General features: G+C 43.2%; 1 pseudogene; it reads left to right on the top strand.

The window, feature by feature from the left end:
• Positions 1 to 2,666: 2,666 nt before the first annotated feature.
• Positions 2,667 to 6,654, top strand: LOC140507780 (inosine-5'-monophosphate dehydrogenase 2-like; annotated as a pseudogene).
• Positions 6,655 to 7,557: the final 903 nt, after the last annotated feature.

Here is a 7,557-nt window from a genome sequence, read left to right as displayed (position 1 = left end):
CCCGAGCTTGATTCTATGTTCTTTCCCTTAGACTTGCTGGTGTGCTATAGGGCAGCCTATAAACAAAGTATCCCGTCCAACTCCTTTTATTTTAGTTCTCTGGCCTCCTCCAGACATTCAGACTTTTACAAATGTTGGTGCTTCTGAGTTGAAGTACACAATAGGCTTTTGCTTGTGAATTGCTGTGGCCAAACTGTCTATAAAGGCCTGAGCAAATTTCTCCTACCTGCAGCTATGATCCCTATGGAAGTGGAAAGAGAGAGAGGAGATGGGGTACAGGAATAGGTTTTGTGATAAGCCTGTATTGTTTCTTTGGGCCTGGTAGCATGGCCTCACTGTCTAGCATGGGAAATGGGATAATGGTGATGAATGTGTGAGGGTCAGAGAATTTCAGTTCTTTTTTTTTTTTTGTTATTCTTTTTTTAAAATCTTCTTTTATATTCTGAGTGCCTTAGATCATGGAAACAAATGAAATCACTTTATCTTTGGTACATGATTTCTATTTTGGAGAAATTTTAGGTGTGGGAATTCAAGAAAATATCTGATCCACCAATATTGCTCCTCTCTTGAAAAGGAAGACTCTCACCTCTGTTTTTTTCTTTACTACACCAATAACCGACTCCAAATTTAAACTAATTTTGTTAAATTATATCTTCCAGTTTTTAACCTGTTAACTCAGTTTAATTCGTATATTTTAAAAGTACTTGCACACATATTATTTCATTTGATCCTTTCAACAACCTTGGAGGTGTATGGGGGTACAAACACCATACATTAATATAGCATCTGTTTTCTTGCCTTTGCATAGGATATCACCTGAGTCTACAATTCTCTTCTCCCTCACTAGAATCCCTAGCTTCATTAAGGCTGAACTCAAGTGTTTTCTCCTAAAAGAAGTTTTGCTATTTATTCATCTCTGTACATATTGATTTTCCCAGCATAAAGTAAGCTTCCTGAAAAAAGGAAAGTTCTAGTTTCTGATTTTATATCCCCAGCACTTTGCTGATTTGCAATTTGGGGAATTAATGATTTACTAACTTGTTTTAAAAGATAGGGTTGAAGTTATTTTATTTTATTTTTGTCGTAATACTATTTCATTTTCTCCCCACAATTGCAAATGAAGAACATTTTTTAGCACTCATTGTTATAAGATTTTGAGTTTAAAATTTTTCTGCTGCCCTCCTTCCCTTCCCCTCTTCTGAAAATAGTAGGCAGTTTGATATATTTTATCATGCAAAATATATTTCCATATTCCATGGTTGTGATAGAAGAAACAAGTCAGAAGTAAAAACAAAAACAGAAACCAAAGCAAACAAATACAAGAAAAAATAAAGCAAGTGAGGAAGTAGAGCCAAGATGGTGGGGTAAAGGCAGGGACTCCTCTGAGCTCTCAGGCAAATCCCTCCAAATACCTATAAAAATGATTTTAAACAAATTCTAGAGGAGAGGATTCCACAAATTGATATCATGAATCAAATTTCCAGCCCAAGATAATGGGGAAGGTTGAGGGGAAAGCCTGTTGCACCAGACTCAGAGAGGAGCACATTCTAGTGCAGACAGTGCAAGCCCAGACCAGACCCCAGAAAACCCAAATCAGCCCTCAGGGGACTGAATCACTAGCAGTTGTGGTGGTTTCTGGACTTCTCAACCCACAAATGCCAAAGACAACTTAGAAGGTCAGAGGAAACATCTGTCAGAGCTGAGTGAGAAAGAAGCACGATCTAGTCCTGGCCCCAAAACAGCCTTGGCCCCAAAAAGCCAGGAGCAGGCCTTGGAAGTGACTGAATCACCAGTGGTGGTGGCAACAGCAGTAACTTCCAGAGCTCTCAGTCCATAGATGGTAAGGGGATTGAACAGATTGGTCAGAAGGACATTACAGGGGTCTCTTTGCTGGGATTGAGATAGGACTCTGCTGCTTTGCCTATACTTAGATCTGGGATGCAGTACCAGGTGACAGTCTTGGGGCAAGGAGGAGCACTATCATAGCAGAGCTTGTGGCAAAAGTAGAGACAGAAGCCTCCTCATAATTCCAGGGCAGAAAAGAGTGCTTGTGATCACTCACAGATCAGAGCATAGGCCAGGAGAAAAATAAACACCTCTCATTAGATTATATTATCATGGAAGAACTGAAAACTTACAATTCTCCAGAAGCACTTTTGAAAAGTTACACAAAACTCCTGAAGCTTGGGACTGTGTTCACTTCACACTGGAAACAGAGCTCTCCCTTTACAAAACACTAGAAGTCAAGTAACAGGCTGCAGAAATGAGCAAACACCAGAAAAAAAAAAAAAACTTCACATGATAGAAATTAATTTTGTTGACAAGGAAGATCAAAACAGACACACAGAAGAAGACAACAAAGTCGAAGCTACTAAAGCAAAGTCTCTAAGAAAAATAAGAATTTGTCTTAAGCAAAGGAAGAGCTCAAAAAGGATTCTGAAAATCAAGTAAGAGAAGTAGAGGAAAAATTGGGAAGAGAAACGAAAGTGATGTAAGAAAATCATAGAAAATGAGTCAACAACTTGCTAAAAGAGACCGCAAACTACTGAAGCAAATAACCCCTTAAAAATAAGTCTAACTCAAATATCAAAAGAGTTCCAAAAAACCAACCAGAAGAAGAATGCTTTAAAAAGCAGAATTGGCTTTGCGGGAGCAGCATCCAACCCATGTGGCGCTTCGCGGCTCTCCCACCAGCCCGGCCTGCCTCCTCCTCCCCCTCCCACCCAATCCCTGCCGTGGCAGACTATCTCATCAGTGGCAGCACTTGTTACATTCCAGACGATGGACTCACTGCACAGCAGCTCTTCAACTGCGGGGATGGGCTCACATACAATGACTTCCTCATCCTCTCAGGCTACATCCACTTCACTGCAGACCAAGTGGACCTGACCTCGGTGCTGACCAAAAGAATAACCCTCAAGATGCCCCTGGTGTCATCCAGATGGACACGGTCACAGAGGCCAGGATGGCCATCACCATGGCACTGACGGGAGGCATCAGCTTTATCCATCACAACTGCACCCTGGAATTCCAGGCCAACGAGGTGAGCAAAGTGAAGAAATATGAGCAGGGTTTCATCACTGACCCTGTGGTCCTGAGCCCCAAAGATCGGGTCACACATGTGTTTGAAGACAAGACAAGGTGAGACTTCCGTGGAATCCCAATCATGGAGAATGGCAAGATGGGCAGACTCCTGGTGGGCATCATCTCCTCTCGTGACATCAACTTTCTCAAAGAAGAGGAACATGACCATTTCCTGGGCAAGATCATGACCAGTCAGGAGGATCTCATAGTGGCTCCTGCAGGAGTCACACTAAAAGAAGCCAATGAAATCTTGCAACGGAGCAAGAAAGGGAAGCTGCTCATTGTAAATGAGAATGATGAGCTAGTAGCCATCATGGCCCACACGGACCTGAAGAAGAATCAAGACTATCCTCTGGCATCCAAGGACACCAAGAAGCAACTTTTGTGTGGGCAGCCATCACTACCCATGAGGACAACAAATATAGGCTTGACTTGCTGGCCCATGCTGGTGTCGATGTGCTCCTGCTGGACTCTCCCCAAGGAAACTCCATTTTTCAAATTAACGTGTACATCATGGAGAAATACAGTAATCTGGGGCGGAGCCAAGATGGCGAAGTAGAAAGACACACATACACATAGCTCCAAACCCACAAACCACAGAACAGCTAGAGGGGACCAACCCAGGGAGAATTCTGCACCCAGAGACCACGGAATATTGGAGCGAGGGAGATTTCTGTTCCAGAGAGACCTGCAAACCTCTCGAGGGGGGTCCTTCGCACCATGGACTGGGCGCCAGGACGGGGAGCAGAGGGCAGCCCTGCCGCGGCCATGACACCATGAGGAAAAGATCCGAGAGGGCTACGGGGATGGGATCTCCAGCGGTGGCACAAGTCCCCCCACCAACAGGTGACTGACGGGGGTAGGTGAGAGAGTCTCTTTGGCGGGTTGAGAGGGGAGTGGGGTGCCCCCATGGCTCAGGCCCCCCCAGGAGATAGAAGCTGAGAGGCGTCTACAGACAGGGGCTCCCCAAGTGGGCGGGAGCCTGGATCCATTGTGGAAGGTCTGTTCATAAACCCCCTGAGGGAACTGAGCCAGAGAGGCGGCCCTGCCCCTGACCACCTGAACTTAATTCTCACACTGAATAGCAGCCCTGCCCCCGCCAAAAACCCTAAGGCAGGAAGCAGCATTTGAATCTCAGTCCCCAAACGCTGGCTGGGAGGACCAGGAGGCGAGGTGGGTGTGAGGAGAACACTCAGAGGTCAGGTCACTGGTTGGGGAGAATGCCCAGAAAAGGGAAAAGAAATAAAACTATTGAAGGGTACTTTCTCGGAGAAAAGACACTTCCTCCCTTCCTTTCTGATGGGGAGGAACAATGCTTGCCATCAGGCAAAGACACAGAAATCGAGGATTCTGTGTCCCAGCCCACCCAATGGGCTCGGGCCATGGAAGAGCTCAAGAGGAATTTTGAAAATCAAGTTAGAGAGGTGGAGGAAAGACTGGGAAGGGAAATGAGAGGGATGAGGGAGAAGCATGAAAAGCAGATCAGCTCCCTGCTAAAGGAGAACCAAAAAAATCTTGAAGAAATTGGCACCTTGAGAACTAGCCTAACTCAGTTGGCAAGGGAGGTGCAAGGGGCCAATGAGGAGAAGAATGCTTTCAAAAGCAGAATTAACCAAATGGAAAAGGAGATTCAAAAGCTCACTGAAGGAAATAGATCTTTCAAAACTGGAATGGTACAGATGGACGCTAAGGACTTTATGAGAAAGACAGATATCTCAGAACATACCGCGCAGATTCGAAAAATGGAAGATAATGTGAAATATCTTATTGGAAAAACAACTGACCTGGAAAATAGAATCAGGAGAGACAATGTAAAAATTCTGGGACTACCTGAAAACCATGATCAAAAGAAGAACCTAGACATCATCTTCCATGAAATTATCAAGGAAAACTGCCCTGAGATTCTAGAACCAGAAGGCAAAATAAATATTCAAGGAATCCGCAGAACACCGCATGAAAGAGATCCAAAAAGAGAAACTCCTAGGAGCATTGTGGCCAAATTCCAGAATTCCCAGGTGAAAGAGAAAATATTGCAAGCAGCTAGAAAGAAACAATTCAAGTATTGTGGAAATACAATCAGGATAGCACAAGATCTGGCACCCTCTACATTGAGGGATCGAAGGGAATGGAATAGGATATTCCAGAAGTCAAAGGAACTAGGACTGAAGCCAAGAATCACCTACCCAGCAAAACTGAGTATAATACTTCAGGAGAAAAAATGGTCTTTCAATGAAATAGAGGACTTTCAAATTTTCCTGATGAAAAGATCAGAGCTGGAAAGAAAATTTGACTTTTTAACACAAGAATGAAGAGAACCATGAAAAGGTGAACAGCAAAGAGAAGTCATAAGGGACTTACTAAAGTTGAACTGTTTACATTCCTACATGGAAAGACAACATTTGTAACTCTTGAAACATTTCAGTATCTGGGGACTGGGTGGGAGTACACACATACACACATGCACACATGCACACATACATAGAGACAGAGTGCACAGAGTGAATTGAAGAGGATGGGATCATATATTAAAAAAAAATGAAATCAAGCAGTGAGAGAGAAATATTGGGAGGAGAAAGGGAGAAGTTATATGGGGCAAATTATCTCTCATAAAAGAGGCAAGTAAAAGACTTATTAGTGGTTGGATAAAGAGGGGAGGCAAGAGAAAAACATGAGGTCTACTCTCATCACATTCCACTAAAGGAAAGAATATAATGCACACTCATTTTGATAAGAAAACCCATCTCATAATACAGGAGAGTGGGGGACAGGGGCACAAGCAGGGTGGGGGGGAGCATAGAGGGGAGGGCATGGGGAGGAGAATGCAATACGAGGTCAACACTCATGGGGAGGGAAAGGACCATAAGAAAATAGAAGTAATGGGGGACAGGATAGGATGGAGGGAAATATAGTTAGTCCTATACAACACAACTAGTATGGAAATCATTTGCAAAACTAAACAGATATGGCCTATATTGAATTGCCTGTCTTCCAAGGGGAAGGGGTGGAGAGGGAGGGAGCTTAAGAAGTTGGAACTCAAAGTGTTAAGACCAAATGTAATGTTCTTACCACTGGGTAACAAGAAATACAGGTTAAGGGGTCAAGAAAGCTATCTGGCCCTACAGGACAAAAGAGAAGACGGAGACAAGGGCAGGGAGGGAGGATAGAAGAGAGAGCAGATAGGTCACAGGGGCAATTAGAAAGCTTGGGTCTGGGGGGGGGGGGAGGGGAGAAAAGGGGAGAAAATTTGTAACCCAAAACTGTGTGAAAATAAATGTTAAAAGTTAAATTAAAAAAAAAAAGAAATACAGTAATCTTCAGGTTATCAGTGGCAATGTGGTGATAGCTGCACAGGCAAAAAACCTCATTGATGCTGGAGTGTACACTCTGAGGGTTGACAGGGGCAGTGGCTCCATCTGCATCACACAGGAAGTGCTCGCATGTGGTTGGCCTCAGGCAACAGCTGTATACAAGGTTTCAGAATATGCACAGCCCTTTGGTGTCCTGGTCATTGCAGATGGTGGCATCCAAAATGTAGGTCACATTTTTGGTTGCTCCCAGTCCAGTGCATAGGACAGGAGAGGAGTAAACTCCTCTCCCTTGATTGTGCCGCCTTGGAGGAACTAAGAACTTACAGGTCCCCAGAATATACCCTCTTCTTGACAAAGACTTCAAAAGGCATATAACTGGCTGGGAAAATGTCCAAAAAGGGGGAAAAAATAAGACTATAGAAGGTTACTTTCTTGGAGAATAGGCATTTACTTCCATCCTTTCAGATTAGGAAGAACAATGCTTACCATCAGAGGTCTCCAAAGTAAATATGCAATGGTCCCAAGCCATGAAAGACCTCAAAAAGGATTTTGAAAATCAAGTAAGAGAGGTGGAGGAAAAATTGGGAAGGGAAATGAGAGAGATGCAAGAAATCATGAGAAGTGAGTCAACAGCTTGCTAATTGAGGCCCAAAATATTGTTGAAGAAAATAGCTTTTTTAAAAACAGGCTAACTCCATTGGAATAAGAAGTCCAAAAAGCCAATGAGGAGAAGAATGCTTTAAGAAGCAGAATTAGCCAAATGGAAAAGGAGGTTCAAAACTCACTGAAGAAAATAGTTCTTTAAAAATTGGAATGGAACAGATGAAAGCTAATGACTTTACGAGAAACCAAGAAATTACAAAACAAAACCAAAAGAATGAAAAAATAGAAGATAATGTGAAATATCTCATTGGAAAAACAACTGATCTGGAAAATAGATTCAGGAGAGACAACTGAAAAATCATGGGACTACCTGAAAGCCATGATCAACAAAAGAGCCTAGACATCATCTTTCATGAAATTATCAAGGAAAACTGCTCTGATGTTGTGGAACCAGTGGGCAAAATAAATGTTGAAAGAATCCACTAATCACCTCCTGAAAGAGATCCAAAAGGAGAAACTCCTAGGAACACTGTGGCCAAATTCCAGAATTTCCAGATCAAGG

Source organism: Notamacropus eugenii, chromosome 5, assembly GCF_028372415.1.
Source record: "Notamacropus eugenii isolate mMacEug1 chromosome 5, mMacEug1.pri_v2, whole genome shotgun sequence".
Classification (NCBI taxonomy): Eukaryota; Metazoa; Chordata; class Mammalia; order Diprotodontia; family Macropodidae; genus Notamacropus; species Notamacropus eugenii.
Note: the sequence above shows the minus strand (reverse complement) of the source record. Positions and strands in the feature narration are given on the sequence as shown.